This window comes from Apodemus sylvaticus, chromosome 7 (assembly GCF_947179515.1).
Source record: "Apodemus sylvaticus chromosome 7, mApoSyl1.1, whole genome shotgun sequence".
NCBI lineage: Eukaryota > Metazoa > Chordata > Mammalia > Rodentia > Muridae > Apodemus > Apodemus sylvaticus.
In genome coordinates, this window is record NC_067478.1 from 68,517,434 (window position 1) to 68,536,566 (window position 19,133).

Sequence of the window (19,133 nt, forward strand, 5' to 3'; positions counted from 1 at the left end):
ATGCTGACCACCTAGGAACCACAATTAGTAATGATAATTATTTATCTAAGAAGCTAGAGACTAGTCAGGTTAAAGTATAACCCAACTCAGATTAACAACCAAAATGGAAAGATAATTCATATGAACCACATTTTAAACATACATCTTTCCCAGACAGAAAGAAAATATTGGACTTTGTGTTTCAAAACCGGATACCCACCAGCCCTCATACCACATCTAATCTGATCAAACTTGTTTAAACAATTCTCTGCAAATACAATTTTTCCTCAGTTGTTTAAACTAGTTGCAGTTGAATTAAAATGGGAGCTCCCCTTTAATGGTCCCACAGTGACCTTCAGGGAGGTTAGGTCTTGGCCAGACTGAATAAAATGCCTGCCTCTTATTCTGCCCACCAAAGCCCCATTTCTCTGGGGGCAGAGTTGCTTCTGACCTAGCTGGGAGAGTCCATTTTGACATATGAAGATGTGCCACATCCTCTTGGAAGAATGAGTATTCTGCTATTAGATAGGGAGGGCAGTAAATGTTAATTAAGATGTCAGGTGGTTATTGATATTCTGTATTTTTTCTGATTTCCTGTCTATTTTCACTGTTATTGAAAATACGTAATACTTATGGATTTGTTATTTATTCATTCAGTTCTATTGATTGCTGTGACAGTTTTTATCAGAAACTTAATACCATCTAAAGTCACTTGGGAAGAGGAAACCTTCAGATGAGAGTGACCTGTGGTCATATCTGTGAGAAGTTGTCTTGATAAATGATTGTTATGGGAAGGCCAGCCCACTGTGGGAGGTGCCATCCCTAGATAATTTCCCTAGGAATGAAGACAGAAGACTATTCTAGGTGGAGGGAAAGTGAGAACCTTCAGGTCACCACATCTTGCCTAAAAGAAATGCTAAAAGAGCATTTCCACAGTAAAGGGAAATGAGATGTCAATATGTAACATTAATAATAGGGAAGGAGGAACAGTTGATACGGTAAACATTTAGGCAAATCTAAGTTCTTTAAAATATATGTGACAGGGGAAAGGAAGATGGAAGTCATGGTCGTAGGCCATGTGATCAAGGAAATGATGTCCAGTGTTGGCCATTTTGTATTGTTTAGAAGCAATTCATAGCAGCAATCTATATTGAAGAAGGATTATGCAGGAGCATACATTCACTATGGGTGGGAGCTGTTTTAGAATCTGGCCACCAGCTTTGACAGTCAGAAGACAGATGTTAAAAAGCAAGATACAATTACCTACTTCTTATAAAACTCACCTTACTTAAAACACGACCAGAGAATGATATAGCCCAAGGTGGTTCATGATTATCCTGCCTTTGTACAGTGCTAGGATTATAAGCATGCTCTACCCTGGCTAAGGGATTTACTTTAAATACCATTGCGCATGAGCGTGAGCAGGTGTGTGTGCACATGTGGGTGCATGTGTGTGTGTATATGCATGTATGTGTGTGCATGTGTGTGTGTGTTTGCACATGCATGCCGTGGTGTGTGTACATGTGTAGGTTAGAGGACACTTTCAGGAGGGAGTTCTCATCTTCCACAGCATTGAGGCAGGGATTTTCTGCTGAGTATTCCTATCCTGAGAGCTCCTGACAGATGTTTTCCACGTCCGCCTTCCCTTTCCCTGCTTCCTGGGATTACAGACGCTTGCCTCAGCGTCCACCTTTTTACACAGGCTCCAGGGCTCTGACTCACCATCAGGCTTGTGTGGGCCAGCTTTGACCAACTTGAGCAACCTCCCTGAGCTTGGATATGTGATTGTTGATGGATAATATTTTTCTTCCAGCACTGGACACAGAATTCTGAATTGACAGATCTTTCTTTCAACACAGTAAAAGTGTTATTCTAATTCCTTTCTGCTTCTATGCTTTGCTGAAAAAAAATAGTCTCTCAAGTTATGGCTTCCCTGTATGAGGTGAGTCATTCTGTTATTTTCAGACATACTTTGTTTTGGCTTACTTCAGTTTGATTCCTGATGTGCCGATTCCTTTGATTGTTTTAAATTCGCTGAGCATCTTCAACTTTTTTGTTTTTGTTTTTGTTTTTTAATGAACTGTGGGAAATTACTCTACCATGGTGGCTTATATTTTTTTTCAACATTCAACACCATTCCTCCCACTTTGTCTCCAGCAGTATAATAACATAAACATTAGATCCCTTGGTTATTCCCACAGGTATCCCGGGCTCTTTTATTTTTCTCTAATTATTCAGATTAGATTATTTCTATATTTTTTATTGATACAGCTTTAATTGATATAACTTTAACTTCATTTCTACTCAATGAATTGTGCATGTTTGTGTGTGTCTGTGTTTATGTGTGTTTGTGTGTGTTCATGTGTGTGTTTTTGTGTCCTTGTGTTTGTGTGTTTGTGTGTGTTCATATGTATGTCAGTGTATGAGTGCATATACGAGCTGTGTTCATGTGTGTGTTTGTGTTTACATGTGTTCATGTGTATGTGTTTATGTATGATCATGTGTTTGTGTGTGCATGTATGCGTTATGTTCATGTGTGTGTTTGTATATTCATGTATATATGTTCATATGTGTGTGTGTTCATGTTTGTATATGACTCATGTGTGTGTCCATGTGGAGGCCAGAGGTCAATGTCAGGCATCTTTCTCCATCACTTTCTCACTTTGCTATTTGAGACTGGGTCTCTTACTGCATCCCGAGCTCACCAGTTCTGCCACACTGGCTGGACCCTGAGCCCAAGGACTTGGTGCTGAGATCACAGGCACACAGCTGCACCTAGCTGTTTGGTTGTTTATCATTTAAAATGTTTTTCATTCAATATACTTTGACCAAAGCGTCCACCCTCCCTACCCAAATTAATGCTCTCTCTCTCTCTCTCTCTCTCTCTCTCTCTCTCTCTCTCTCTCAAGTAAAACAAACTCCCAAAGTAAAAACTCAAACAAAAACAATAAGGCCAAAGATACTTAAACAAAGCAAAACAACATAAAAATCACACTCAGAAAACCTTTGGGTTGATCAAGATTCCTGAGCACGTGCCCTGCCCTAGGGTGTGGTTGATCACAAAAGGACTCTACTTCTGTCACTTCACTGGAAGAAACTGATTTCCCTCTCCTAGCAGGTGTCAAATGCAAATGGCTTCTTGGTTAGGGGTGGGACTTTATGCTACCGTTTCTCTGTGCTGGGACATCGTCCAGTTTGACCTTGAGCAGGTCTTGTGCTGACCCAGCTTCTTCTGATGTGCTGGGACCACAGAGTAAGGGTTTCATTAACTGAAGAGCCTCCACTCTCTCAAGGGAATTTTTCATCTAGTGTGACTTTTAATTGTAAGCTTTCCATTTGGTTTGTCATTAAATCTTCCATTTTGTTGTTGCCTTTAATTAAAATGTTGTTTCTGGAATATTCCACTTTACTTCATGCAACATGGCTGTTCTCACTGCCTTCAAGTGTTTTGACTGATAATCCTAACATTTATATGTGGTTTTAGGGGTTGGGCATCTCCTCGTTTTCTATTTTCTTATCAGGACTTTAATGGTTTTTATATGCTGAATAGCCTTGGATTTTATTGTGACAGTTTATTTAACTGTCACAACTGTTTATTTCATTTCTCTCTCTATGTGTACTGTATGTGTGTATGTGTTTCTGTGGGTGTGGGTGTATACATGTGTGTTGATGTGTAATGTATGTGTGTGTTTCTGTGGGTGTGGGTATATACAAGTATGTTGATGTATAATGTATGTATGTGTGTTTCTGTCAGTGTGGGTGTATACATGTGTGTTGATGTATAATGTATATGTGTGTGTTCTGTGGGTGTGGGTATATACATGTGTGTTGATGTGTAATGTAAGTGTGTGGGTGTTTCTGTGGGTATGGGTGTATACAAGTATGTTGATGTATAATGTATGTGTGTGTTTCTGTGGGTATAGGTGTATACATGTATATTGATGTATAATGTATGTGTGTGTGTTCTGTGTGTGCGGCTGTATACACATGTGTGTTGATGTGTAATGTATGTGTGTGTGTTTCTGTGAGTGTGGGTATATACAAGTATGTTGATGTATAATGTATGTGTATGTTTCTGTGGGTGTGGGTGTACACATGTATGTTGATATACAATGTATGTGTGTGTGTTTCTGTGGGTGTGAGTGTATACATGTGTGTTGATCTTCATTTATGGCAAACAAGAACTGAGAGGCAGACAAGAAGAGGCTGGGATGAGATATTTCAGGCACAGACATGCTTTCAGGGACTTATTTCCTCTAACAAAGCCCTATCTCCTAATACTCCATTCAGTATGAATTCTTCAATGGCTTAACCTGTCAGGGACTTTAGAACCCTCATGATCTAGTTACCTCTCAATAATTAGGTAAACTGACTGTGGGCTAAGCCTTTGAGAATGCTTCACACACAAGCAAAAGCGCAAAAAGAAGAAGGAGGGCAGTGCTGGTCCAGGGGAACTTTGAGTTCCAGTTAACCTGCCTGATCTGATTCATTATCATGAAGGGCCACCTATGCATTCTTCCAGGTTTTCTAATTGCATTGATTATCCTTCCTTACTCTATCTTTTCTGGATTGGGATCCCCTTTTGCTCTTTTGATTTCTGTTTTGTCTTTCAACCAGTGTCTCACTGTGTTGCCTAGGCTAACCTCCAAATCCTAGACTTGCCTCAGCTTCCTAAGTAGGCAGGACCACAGGCAAATACTGTTACACCTGCCAAGTATATATATATATGTGTGTGTGTGTGTGTGTGTGTGTGTGTGTGTGTATGTATATATACATATACATATATATATACTTAATTTACTTTCTTTTTCTTCTATAAAAACCCTTATGCGGTAGTCACAGCTGGAGCCTGGGTCCTCTGAACAGAGACTCTGGTGTGGGTTTACAGATGATATCAGTGAATTCCTGTTAAGGAGACTTGGAGAACACAGTCTCTTTCCAGGGGCTGTAGGTCTTAGAGATGGCATCAAAGGCAGACTTGGTAAAGTTGCTCAGGGTGGCAGTGCAGCCACTGGCTGATGTATAGCTGTCATCCACACCAGACATCATCAATAGCTTCTTGGGTACAGGAGCAGAGTCAGTGTCTTCAACACAGAGCCATAGTAGCCTGTCATCTTGCACAGACTTACAGGACTTTCCAGTCTTGTCCCCCTCTCCCCAGCCTCTCTGCACAAGGATGACAGAAAGCTTGGCCGAGATGACAGCCCCTGGAATGGTGTGCCTACCTCCTGGAGTGCTTACCATCAACACCAGCATGAGCATTGTAGTCTCCAGTAGTGACAAAAGCCTTAAACTCAGACCTCCAGCCAGGCCGAGCTATTTCTACTCTGGCAGGATCTTGAGAACCTTATCCTTTAGGGATTTTTCCAGAAAAAATCCAGTAGTCTCAGATTCCTTCGTGGGCCAGGAGAACAGGTAGATCTCCAGGGACTTGGTCTTCATGACCTTAACTGGGCATCTCCGCTTGCTGATGGGATCCACTCCTTGCTTTAGCTTTACCTTTACCTTTATGAGACCTGCAGCTCCTTATGCTTTTTAAGCTGTGGTGAATCAGCTCACAGCTCAGTGAGTACAGGTACTTGCTGCCGAGCCTGATGACCTGAGTTTTATCCCTGAGATGCACATGATAGAAGGAGCGAATTGACTCTGGAAAATTGTTCTCTGTCCACTTCAGACATGTCCATGAACATTCATGCAAGTATGAAATAAATAATAAAGTAAATACACATGATAAATAAATTAAGAGAAATAGTCAATCAGTATGTGGGAAATGATCTTAGTTTATCTAAAAGATATTTATTATCCTCTAGAGTTTCCCTTAAAAAATTTTAGTAACACCAATTAATAGCTCTTTCTTATAGCCTGAAATGACTGAGTACTCCATTTAGAATGGAAAAATCACATACCGATTTTCTACTCACAATGTTACTGGATGTAAGCCCTGGCTGTTCATCACTCAAAAGGCAACAGCTGGGAGCATATCAACCTCTCTGACAACCAGCATCCTGAGATGGAGAAGTCGATCTCTCTGGACTTAGTTACATAATAATATGTGTTCATATATGTGCGGTATATGTTCATGTATGGGAAGTATATGTGGGTGTATGTGTACAGGTGTGCATGCTCATGTGTGTATTCAGAAACCGAAGGAAGAGGCCAAGTATTGGCCCTACCACTCTCTGCCTTGTCTCTTTTTTGCATTGTTTCTAACTGAACCTGGACCAAGCCCCAGTGGTCCTCCTGTCTGTCTTCACAGTGTTTGTATTAGAAAAGTGCACATGGCCACATGTAGTTTAGTACATGGATGCTGGGGCTTTGAACTCCTCTTGTAGCCATCACTCTTACCCACTGAGCCATCTCCCCAATGCCTAACAGGGCTTCTATAATGAGGGAAAAGAGATACAGTAAGACTTCATGTTGAATATTTGTTTTTATTGCCCTGTGCATGCGCCTCCTTTTCATTCATTTTGTGGAAACATCTTAATCCAGCATCCTCTTGGGGCTAGTTCCTGTATATTTAGCAGCCATGATACTTTTCTTCAAGTTAAGCCCCACAGCAGTGTGTATGCTTTGTGTTAGCTAATGCATGGGATTAGCAAATAGGGAAGAGAATTGCCCTTGTTGACAATACAAGAAGGTCACCAGGTGTTCTGGGGCCTGGGAGTCAAAAGAGAGATTACCCAGCAGGTTGCCTCTTCATAATGCCATTACAGCTGCTCTTTGGCATTGAGAACTCTGAACAGGGGGAAGGGACAGACCTTGCAGGAGTGGCTCTCACAAAGGTGCTGACACTGTCACAAGGATGCTTCTACCCGAAAATATGTGAGCTTTGGGGATAAGCGGCTCTCCAGCTCTGCCTACGTAGCATCCCAGCACGCTACAGCATATTCAGTTTGGGTACCGTCTACCTGGAGTCAGCATCAGACCCCAACGGTAGGGCTTGGTTTCATGAGACTGTCTCCAGTTCAGATCCCAATCACAAGTCTGAATAGCTGTAGACCAGGCTTTCCATAAATATCCTACCAGGGTTCAGCAGTTTTCCAGGGTGGCTTACAGAACTCAGGGAAACATTGTATTTAAGCTTTTTATCTCATTAGATAGGGTATATATAACAGCCAGAGAGAGATCAAAGAGAAATAGAGGCTTCTGTCCCAGGGAAATAGGGATGTGCTATCTTCCTGGCATGCAAATTCATTTACCAGTGTAGAAGCTCATCAAATCTCATCGTTCAATGCCCTCTCTGACCTTCCTCTCCACATCTTTCCACCCATTCCTGGAAGTTTGCAGGAAGGCAAAAAGCTTCAGCCTTCAGATCACTTGTTTTGTTAGTGATCAGTCTCAACTCTAGGCTATCTAGGGCCCCTCTCTGAAATTCCGTTAGTCTAAAGAATGGCTACTAAAAAATGGGAACCATCCTACAAAGTGACCAACAGATACCCACCCTGCCTCTTGGGGCCCTAGCATTTACGAACCCTTTGAAAAGTTCCCAGAGTTCCAAACATCACACAATCACAGAAATGATCCACAGCTGGCAAAACCATGCATCTGTATGAGGCAAATCATAGCCAGCTGCTGCGGACAGTCCAAAGCCACCCTTCATCCCTGCACCTGGGGTTGAGATGAAAGAACATTTTTAGAATATTTCTGTGTTTTTTAAAGAAATCAAAATTCTAGAATTCTCAAAAATGTCACAACAGAGAGCACTTGGAGAAGTCAACCGACATCAATCACTAGGGTACACACATGAACACACACACACACATACACACACATACACACACATATGCACACACATACACACACACACACACACACACACGCACATGCGTGCGCGCGCGCGCAAACACACACACACACACACACACACACATAAATCAAAGCAGAGTTGCCTATCTGTGCTGATATTACACATGGGCAAGATGAAACCAAACTGTTCACCTGCTCTCTCAGGAACTGGAGAGATAACAACTTGGTTTCCCACATAGACTGGTTTCAATTGGCCTGTTAATAGTTTCTTTGTACCTTAATATCGCATGACGAAAGAGTAGCATGCGGTAACTTTATATTTGACAGTTAGCTATGTGTGCTGTTTATTGTTCTATCGCCCTGATGCCATGGTCTGAGGACAGTGACTTTGAAATAAGCAAGTTGTTGCTCTCTTCCTGCCCTTTCCTGGCTGTAGCCAGCTGTGCTTTTCCATTCACTAGAACATGATCTAGTGGGAGGAATAGAGTATGCCCTGATTTTAGCACTGAAGAAAACCAACGCATAAAACCCCAACTGCAATTCACCAAGTTACAGTTTTGTGCTCTGGCTTTGATCTAGAACCCGAGTCTATGAAATGATGAGTGGCTTTAGAACCGGGTGGAGAAAATAGGAACAGGACAGTGGCATGGCAGATGTGGACGAGGTCACGTGCAGAGCATGGATCCCCTGCACGTTGCCAGAGGCCCCAGGTTTGTGTTTTTAGTATTGATTCCTCCTATATATGCCTGTGCAGTTTCCCAGAAGCCTCTACTCCTCAGAGTTGGGTGAGATTCCCTAAGCTCTCCCTTTGGATCATAGTCTGTGGTGCATTCAAAGGCAGCAGTGGTATTTAGGTATCACAGCTGAGGTTGCTTTTGGAACAATCAGATTGCCAGGTTTTATTTACAAAAGTTATTGTAACAACTGCAGCAAGAGTCATAGCATTCAGTAATAAATTCCAGTCTCAGTGGTTTAATACAATAAATGATCCAACAGGGGCTTATGGTTCTGGGATAATCCCAGGCCTCTGAGACTCAGGCTAGACTAGGCACCCACCATCCTGACCCCTCTGTGAATGAAGATCATGATTTATATCTTAATCTCATTGAATATTGATCGTCTTTTTTAATTAAAAAAAAAGAGAGAGAAACCACATTCTCTTCCCAAAGCACATCACATGACCAACTCTAAGTTCAAGTAGACAGAGAGGTTAAAAACCTCCCTTGTTACCAAGATGAATGGGACCCTCAGTATGGTGACCTTACCCAAACTGCAATAGTTATTATTACCACTTGAGTGTTGGGAAAAACAAAACCAAAACCAAATAATAAGAACAACAAAAAACCCTCAGACTCTATAAAGTCACTTTTCCAAAAGGTCACAAAGTGAGTAGAGCAGGGATCACAGGTACATGCATGTTTTCTTAGCCCTTGCACACACATGCATCTTCCCTGACTTTGGGACCCCTTCTTCACAAGCTCTCCTGCAAAGACAGTTTTTATTAGCTTCAAGGGAACTTCAGATGCTGACAAGGACAAAGTTTGACCTCCCAGTTAAAGTTAATCTCGTGAAAATGCATTTCTCTCCTCCTCTTGCAACAACCTGCAGGAAGGAAGGAAGACTGGAGGGAGGCTGGGAGGGAAACAGGCCAGCACCCTTTGACCCGCCCACAATATCAGATTACAGACTATTGGGTGATGTGGTTTTTCTCCACTCTGTGGTATTTTCCATCCACAAGACAAGGTCAGGAAACATTTGTATCTTAATCCCCATACTTATTATTGCTTGAGTTTGTTCTCTGCTTGGTCTCAGACCCTTTCTTCATTCCTAAGAGATGAAGTCTTGTGACAACCATGAATGGCAACCTAACTAGCACATCAAGGATGCATTGGAGCTCCTCAGCAGGGATGTCGAAAGCATGAGAGTCTGTTCCCACATCACCCTGGAGTCAAGTTAGCAGTGAGTTAGACTTAAGCCTCTTTTCAGAAGAGAGTTCTGGGGCTCAGCGAAGTTAGGTGTCTGCTCAATGTCAGATGGTTAGAGCCCAGAATAACCCCAGCTATTATTACTCTTCCTACCCCCAATAACTATTTTTATCGATTCCACTTGGCAGCCTTGCATCTATCCTCCTTCTACCCCTAGAACTGCCAGACAACGCAGGACTCTCTATCTTGTCTAATGGCATCCACAATCCAGGAAATGTTTTATTACTTGTGGCAAGTAAGAGCACTGAGGTTATTTGCTCCCAGTGTGGGAATTTGTTGGAGAGCTTGTACATACAGGAAGGGACATGTCAGGGCAAGCGCTATCCTGAGCATGCTCAATATAAACGTGCTCATCGCTGTTCAAAGAGGGAGGCTGTTGGATAGATCCTTCAGGTTGTAAGAGCATGTGTTCAGAAAGAAGAGCTGGTAGACATACATGCTCCTGGGCAGAGAATGTAGAGTTAAGAAGCAAAATTTACACTAGGTAGTCAGTCAGAAGGAATGAGTCACAGTGATCTGGTGACCTTGGCTGCTTCCCATGCAGGTGTGTTAACAGTCTCTTAAAGGGACAGTAGCTTCCTCCCATGGAAGTCTAACAGTGTGCCAGGAAAGATGGCCACAGTGCTTGGTAGCTAACAGCTTGCTGACCAGCACAGATGGGACAGCTCTCATTCATTGTGAAGGGGGCACAGGGTGAGGTGGTACCCATGTAGCTTAGCTGCTGGGCTCCCAGTTTTTAGCATTCTGTCTAAACTCCAACCCACATTACCTCTTGCTTTCTTGCCTCTCTCTCTCTTGCCTCTTGCCTTCTTGCTTCCTCTCTCTCTCCCTTCCCTTCCCCCCTCTCTCCATGTGGTCATGGCTGTCCTCTACTTCTCTACTTTCTCTCTCTCTGCCTTTTTATGCCTCTGCTACCCTCTTAACTCCCCTCCCTGTGCCCTGAATAAACTCTATTCTAAGCTACACTGCCATGGTCATGTAGCTGGTCCCTCGGGGGAAGGGAGGCCTTAGCATGGGCCCATCGAGGCACCTCCTTCCCCTATACCTCACCACACCCCCATAGTACATATCTTATACCTCTTTTTATAAACACATCACAGGTTTAAGGAAAATTGTTTCTTGGACCTCCTAACTTGTCATGAACACCTAGAAACCTGGGGAACAAAGCTAAGTTCTGGAAAGAGACACAAGGAGAGGCAGAAACTGTGGGTACATGCTACTCAACTGGGTCTCAGGACAAACCTGTGTGTGTGTGTGTGTGTGTGGTCTAGTGGTGCTTTTATTTTACTCTCAGAGAAGAAAAGCAAATTGATTAGGTGAAATATCCCCTTTACATAGGGCTGAAATACCCAGGTTTAGCTGGGTGGTGGTACATTCTTTTAATCCCAGTACTCCGTGGCAGAGGCAGACAGATCTTTGAGTTTGAGGCCAATTTGATCTACAGAAAGATTTTCAGGAGAGCCAGGGCTGCATGGAGAAAACCTGCCTAGAAAACACACACACACACACACACACACACACACACACACACACGAAGAAAGGGAGGTTTAATGTGTATGGTATTTGAGATTTGAGAATTAGAAAGCTAAATGAGAAGCCATGAATTTGAGGCTAGCCTGGACTACACACAGAATAGGAGAGGGGAAAATCCTCCCAACACTAGGATTCCGTGAGTTTAAGGAGGAAGAGATGGACATAGCAGGATGCTGGCCCTGGATGCGATCCTGTGGTTTTGGACTGGCACAGAATTCAGGGGGAGCTGTTCAGGGTCAGGAGCTCTGTGAATCTCCCCAAATCAGTAGGCACGGGAGCTTGGCCCATGACCAAGACATAAGCTGTGGGGGGCTTTGTCCTGCAGCCCTGCTATGCCATTGTGGCTCTATGGCAATCATCCACATTGTGGTGAATGAAAGAAGTGATTTCAAATGCAGCTTGAAATGTTTTTTGAAAAAAGAGAAGCCACATACTTCTCTGTGTATGTCACGTTTCCCCAGATGAGTCCACAGTGAGCCATGTCATTTCCCTCTCACATTTTCCAAGCCAATGGTAGATCTGAGAGTTGGAAGAGGCTTCAGAGGATGCGTGAGCGGCGTCTCTTTCTTCTGACAGGTGTAGTTCTGCTTTCCCCTTTGGACCGATGAGGCAGCTACAGCTGTAGAGTACGTGATTTTCTAGAATGGACAGCCAAGACTAATGCTGACATAGGTTTTGGGACTCAGCTGCTCCTTATACACAATGGCCTCCCTATTTCATGGTCAAAGCTGTAGGCAGGAAACATTAAAGGGGAAAAAGGAGCAGAGAGGCCAGGCCTGGGGACATAGTTTGTCAACGGCCTGCATGAAGACCATTGCAACTGCCATGCAAAAAGCCAGTTGTGGTGACCCACACATCAAATCTCAGTGCTGGAGGCAGAGACAGATAGGCCCCTGAGGTTGCTAGCCAGGCATTCCAGGATGATTGGTGAGCCCCACGTCTCAATGAGACACTCTGTCTCAGAAACCAAGATGAAGAGATGGTTCAGCAGTTCAGAGCTCTGGTTGCCCTTCTAGAGGATTTGGGTTTGATCCTCAGGATTCACAGAGTGCCTCACATCTGTGTACCACTCCAACCCCAGAGGATCTAATCCTCTCTTCTAGCCTCTGTGGGTGCCGGGCACACACGTGTTGCACAGACTGACATACGTGCAGGCAAAAGACTCATAAATAAAATAAAAACATTTCAAAACCAAGATGGGTGGTTCCTGAGGAATAGCCTCAAGGTTAACCCCAGTCTCTACATGCATGATCACACATGTGCAAGGACATATATGTAAACATAAACACATACCTGCACACACAAAATTTATACCAAGGCAGTCAAGTCTGGTGAGGAGTCACCATTGGCACCCAGTAATAGGCAGTCTTTGGATGAAGGTGGGTGAGGCAGGTGAAGCAATCAGCTCAGGCTCCACGTGCCTTCCTGGGCTGTGGCACCTTGGTTTCCTACATAGGCTGTGTAGGAAAGCCTTGCTTGCTGGCTTTGCTGTGTCTCACAGGCTATACTAAATGTCACCTTCAACCAGACAGCCAGTTTGCTAAGAGGAAAAATTGCCAACGAGGCCAAGCGATAGTTATTTCCAGCGATAGAAGTTGATTAGCTTCAAACCCAGCAACTGCTTCCTGGAGGAGCTCTCAGCCACTGACAGTCTGTGGGGTTCGCAGTACTGACCGCAGCGGGTACAAGAGACATTGTGTGCAATGTGTGAAGGACAAGCCCTTATTAGGAGAGTCTCCCAGGAAGCAGAGAGGGCAAACAGCATTCCTTTATAGTGATGGATGTCTTTTAGTTTTCTTTGAATATTTTCATTACAAGAGAATTGTGAAATTATTTTTTGCATTACTGTGAATATATGTGTGTGTGTGTGTGGGTGTGTGTCTTAAAAAAAAAAAACGAAACCCCCACTGGGATTCCTTTTATTTGTGGGGAAATGACACAACTTTCAAAAATGCTCATGAACACCCCTGATGGGGAATGGGCCAGCATAGACCAACTTTCTCCATCATTTAAAACCGTATACATTTCTATTGGTTGATTGACAGCTACCACTTCAAGCTGTTCCCACTTCTTCACTGGGACACTCCCTAATTCATCATCCAGGGCAGCAGGGTCTCCCCTGCCCTAGTCTTTAGCTTCTATTGCTTTCAATACAACAAGGCCTTTGTGGTTATCTGGTGTTTATCCACCTGGCAAGTACTTCCCAGTCATCCCAGCTAACCCCCTGCCTCACATCACTCATTTTTCTCTCTTGGCACTCTGAGCCCTTCACAGGTGGCTTCCTTTCTAGGACAGACCTTTCCCTTCTCTCCTCTCTTGCTTGGGTCACTTGGCTCATCCTGTTCCATCCTGATTCCTTTCAGGGTCACTTCTCTTAGTGAGAGGCAACATCATACGGAAGGCTGCCTTCTGGCTGAAATAGCGGAAAAGAGAAATAATCCGAATGCTTGGAATTCCAAAAGTTGTGCTGTACCAGGTAAGGCCACTTCACTATCTCTGCTGACAGGATGTGGGCAAGAGAGAGGAAGAGAGAGAGATGGAAATAGAATGGGCAGAGCAAGATAACTTGAGGTGTGCCTGAAGTCTCTGGGACACTTCATGGGAATCTCCGACAGTCCCCCTGACAGTCCATCTAAATACCTTCACCCCTGTGACCTCAGAAACTGTGGCTGCAGACAAATTAGTCTCTGGACTATCATGTAGTCTTGTTACTGGCCAAGTTGCAGCCAGCCATAGGAAAGGACACAGACTCAGTGTGTAGGTGACTGGTCCAGACCCCTGGAAGAGGAAGGGAAAGGAGCAAGTTAAGGAGACAAGCAGGAATGTTTATCCCGAAATACTTAGATCCATTTTACAAGTGGTTTATTTTTAATGGCACCTTTTTATTTATATTAGGGCAGGACACATGATAACATAGAGTGCTTGTGGAAGGCAGAGGACCACCTGCTGGATGGAGTCAGTTCTCACCCCCCACTATGTGGGTATTGGGGATCAAACTCAGGTCACTGGGCTTGGTAGCACACATCTTCACCTAATGAACCATCTTGTTGGCCCCCAAGAAACAGTTTAAAATAAAACATTTACTAGCACTTGAAAAGACTTTATTGTTGTTCTTTTTATTGTTTCTGACAAGATAACAGACCAAAGTAACTTTGGAAAGGAAGGGTTTATTTTGGCTCACCGTGCCAATGTTCTGTTTCCTCTCTCCTTTGTTTTAGTCCAGAGCCCCAGCTACGGGAATGTGGCTCTATGGCCATCATCCAGGCTGGGCTTCCCTACTGAATAGAACCCCTCCCTCTCACACACATAATAGTGTGTCTCCTAGGCGACTCTAAATCCTGTCAAGTTGACAGGATCAACCTTCCTTAGCACCATCTCCCCTTGTCACTATTTGCTGACTGCAAGCCTGCTTTGACTTAACAGTGTATACAAATTTCCAAGCAAGAAGATGAAGAGAACTTTATAAGAACCATGATGGATTCTCGTGACTCAACAGAAGGTTGAAATGAGGGGTTTGGATCCATGTCTTTTGTTTCCACCTTCACATGCTAGCAGCTAACAGTATTTTCCCTCCCTGCTGGGACACAGCCCCTGAAGTACCACACGTGTGTATTCAGAGCTTGGAAGTCTGGCTTCGAGAAACTGTCAACTGGTTAAAGGACCGACAGCCAAATGACTCTGGGCTACCCTGGTCTCCCCTCTGTTCAGGGCTCCTCAGTGAGGAGAGGAGTCGGAATCCCTTACTGCTTTCCTTTCCCAGGGACACACTGAGCCCTGCCTCCTGCTCCGGATTCTGAGACCCCAGCACAGCACTCTTCACATTTTCAGGAGCCCTCTCTCACCCCAATGTGATCACTGTCCCATCAACCTGAGGGTGCATGAGCAAACACGGTGCTGTGTACTCTCTGAAGAGGGCAGGTTCAAGGAGATGGCATCCCCCACGGGGTAACTACATTCTTTTCCATCCCATCCTGAGAAACATGATTTGCATAATTACATTGGCAAATTGTTTTGGGGAAACAGGTATATTCAGGGGCTCTCCGCCATCTGCAGAGATGACACATTTCAGAAGGATCATGTTTTTTTCTGCTATTTTAGGGGTCACCTCTGGGGCCAACGGGCCAATTGGTTGTAGCCACACAGTAGAGGCTTTAATGGAACACTGAAAGGGGCCTTTAACCAGAGAGTTTCAACCAAGAGCATGGGCTGGTTTTGGAGGTGGTAAGAATCATATCTCCTCAGCTATGTGAAGGTGGTATGTTATATATACATGACACTGGCACTTCAGGCACTGGCACTATGGCTAAGTGACTGCAGCTAGCCTGTAACTATAATCAGAAGCACCTGCCCTTCTTTATCCTATCTTTGGGTGAGAGCTAGTAGCTTATTTCATACATGGGACAAATTCTTCCCTATCTGACTCATACATACATACATACATAAACATATATGTACAAATATATACATACATACATGCACATATAAACGCACACATACAAATATATGAACATACATACAAACATACATACACACATTCATGCATATATAAATATACATACAAACATATAAACATACATATGTACTATATACATGAGTTAATGACAAGATGTGTAACAGGATTGACAGTAAACAGTGGGACATGGTTCCCCTTTAGCATAAATAAAATACTCTAAGTAATTCATCTTATAATGACTCGAGTTTGTTTTAAAGATTTAGTTTTATTTATGTGTATGTGTATGCCTGTGTGAGCAATTGCCGTGTGTGTGCAGAGCTCACAGAGGCCAGAAGAGGGCGTCATATCCCCTGGAGCTGGAGTTCCAGGTGGTTGTGATCTGCCCAGTGTGGGTGCTGGGAAATGAGCTCTGGCCTCTGGAAGAGCGGCAAGGCCTCTTAACTGCTGAGCCATCTCTCCAGCAGTAGCTTTAAGTGCAGCATTCTTCAAAAGTAAAACATGAAAGAAGCCCATGTCCTTTCCTTGTGCTCTGTCCCTGCCTTGTCCTGTTACTAAATACACTTTGTCCTTTAAGGATTGTTGATTTCTGGTGGTGCTGGGGACAGAGCCAGGGCCTCATTCATGCCGGGCAGGCGCTGTGCCCTCCCCTATACTCCAAGCCCTGTTTGTACTCTTTGTTTTGAGATAGGATCTCCCTAAATTACCCAGGTTGGATTTGACCTTTCAATCCTCCTACATTTGTCTTCTGGTACCTGGGATTATAGGCCTGTACTACTAGGCTCAACTATGTTGTCTGAAACACAGTTCCTGTAGCTCAGGCTAGCTGCAAACTGGATATGAAGCTAAGGATAACCTGGACCCCCCTCCTCCTGCCTCTTCCACCGCAGGGTTGGGATTGCAGGTGTGAGATCATCACCTGGCTGTTGGTTCCAAATGGATGAAATGAGTTAGTTTGCAAGATCTCTTTGATTCACTGGATCCGAGACACTCAGGAGTCTTCTAATCTGTGTGGTCAAAAGTTGTTTGTTTGAACCAGATGGACTCAGTCAGCCCCAGATGGATCCAGGTGCCAGGTGCTCGAAATCGGCTCTCCCTCATTGGCCTCAGTCCTGTGTTTCCCAGTTCCCTTTGTTATTGTTTTAATAGCGGGACATCTTTCCTGTCCCTCTTTTTTTTTCTGCTCCCACAAAGCACACCACACCCACCCCTGATGTGGCCTGGCCCTGAAGTAGGATGCTTCCACCACCCACATTAGCAGGAGGGCACACCCGCCCTTTCCAACACCCCCTGCAGGCAGGCTTTTGGGACAGCCACAAACAGGCTCATTCACATCAAGGGAGAGCGACTCCTGTGCCTAGAGGCCTCTTCAATGGTTTAAGGTCAACCTGCCCTCTCTGGGGAAAAAAAAAGAAAGTGTGTGTGTGTGTGTGTGTGTGTGTGTGTGTAGGGGGGCATTTTTCTATTCTTTCTTGCTTCTCTCAGCTTTAGACACTTGGGTTGAATTTAAACACTTTAGCATCTTATTGGAACTCAAGAACCTGGGAGTGCGACCAGCTCTAAGGCTTGATGGCTTAGTAGGCAAATGCACTTGCTTGCCGCCACGCCCGAGAACTTTAGATCAGGCAGGCATGCTGAGCTGTCCAGGTTCTTAGGAAGTTTTTCTCTTAGGGATGCCCTCTAATCTTGGAAGCCAGAAAGGAAAGCTTCGCTGTAAACCAGCCTCAACCCCGTGGTTGCAACTGGAATGACTGTTTCTCAATATCCAAGGATGTCCTTGTCTGTCTGGTGCAGCAGTCCTTCAAAAGCTCCCACCAACTGCTGGCTAAGATGAAGGCAGCCTCTGACCTTCAGACTCTGGTCTCCACTGCTTCTCCTTTGCCCTCCCATTGGCAGTCCGGACCCCTCTAAGTTCCATGATCACCACTCTCCTGCTCTCTAGCTTCTGTCCAAATAGTCTTCCCTTCTGCCATCTCTCCTGGTGGATGTCCCTTCTCCAGGTTCCCAGGGGTCCCTCTTCCCCTGGGGTGGTGGGGTGGGCCAGGGCCCGCTCTCCCCGAGGCGGCCGCCAGGGGGCGGCAGGGGCGGCTGGAGGTGACAGCGGGAGGCCGCGCGGGAGGGCAGGGCGCGCGGACCGCGCTCTCGGCCCGCAGACTCCGCGCCTGAGCCGTGCGCTGGGCACTCGCTGGCCGCCCGCGCACCCGACACACCGGGGCGCAGCGGGAGCCCGTGCGGGGCGGGCGGCCGTCCATGCGGCGGCGCTCGGGAAGCACGCGGGGCTGAAGAGTCGGCCACTCCGGACTAGCCCAGGTGAGCAGATGGCGCAGCCCGGCCCGCCGCGGTCCGGAGCCCGGGGCAGCCCCGCAGACTGGCGCGCGTGGGTACGTCGGGGCCCGCGGCAGCTCGGGACGTCGTACTTGCTTCTTCCTTTTCTCTTTCCTCTTCTGCTTCCTCTTTCATTCACACTTGCCCTTCCCCTTCTCTTTCCCTTCCTCTTCTATTTCCACTTTCCTTTCTTCTTCCCCTTTCCTCTTCCTCTTCTCTTTCCTTTCCCCTCCCGTCTTCTTTCTTTTCTTTTCCTCTTTCCTGGAGGCATGCTCTGCCTGCATTCTCCATCCCTAACCCTCAACTCTAGGGCCTGACCACCTGGGGTTGGGGGAAGCAGCCACTGGCCTTCCTGAGATATGCTCTGCTCAGAGTTGCACCTACAGCCACTTGTACCCCTGACCCCAGCCCTGCTCCCTTTCGCTTAGCCTGGGATTGCTGGTAGAGTGTCAGCACCTCTGGAGCTCCAGCCGGGGGGCCTCCATCATTCTGGCTTCTTGAAAGCCTCTGATCCCAGGTCACCGGTAGATAATCATTGCAACCCAGTGTCAGTGCTAGCCTAACTCTACCTGTTGTTGCTTCTGTACCCCAGGAGTAGCTCATATTCCTGTAGCTGTGACTGTGATTGAACAGTTAACTTTTGATCACTTTGCTTACCTTGAAGTGGAAGAGATCTGGAAGTGAAGTTTCATTTTTCTTAGAAATAGCTTCAGCTGTGTCTTGGGAAGAGGATTTTGAGGTACCCACCACTTAGCAGGCGGAATTATGGGTCTAGTGAGATCTTAAGCAGTCCTGAAGCTTTCTGTGCTGTTAAAAGTACATCCCTTGCCAGATAGTGGCACACCCTTTTGTAGGCAGTAGGTGACTTAAAGCCTTGGATCTGGGGCCCTGAAGCCTCTTAGACGCTGGAGTAAGTGAAATAGCCAGAAGTCAAGGAATTTCCATGTCCAGTTTCCTTTGCATCCAAGACATCTAGGCATCAGCTAAGATTTCCCACCTTTCAGAGCCACTGTGTTATCTTTGACATCACTGATGTCTCTGACCTGATAGAGACTGAAGTGATCAGTTGCCGGCCCTGAGAGAATCTTAACTGGGTCTCTGTGTACAAAGGTGCA

The 19,133-nt window shown here is 45.2% G+C and overlaps 1 protein-coding gene across 1 annotated transcript in view; it reads left to right on the forward strand.

The window, feature by feature from the left end:
- The first annotated feature begins 17,808 nt into the window (after window positions 1–17,808).
- Thsd4 (thrombospondin type 1 domain containing 4) overlaps window positions 17,809–19,133 on the forward strand; it is a 593,810-nt gene continuing 592,485 nt past the window's right edge. The window contains exon 1 of the mRNA XM_052188134.1: window positions 17,809–18,003. The gene's annotated coding sequence lies outside the window, so the exon portion shown is untranslated. The remainder of the gene's footprint in view (window positions 18,004–19,133) is intronic.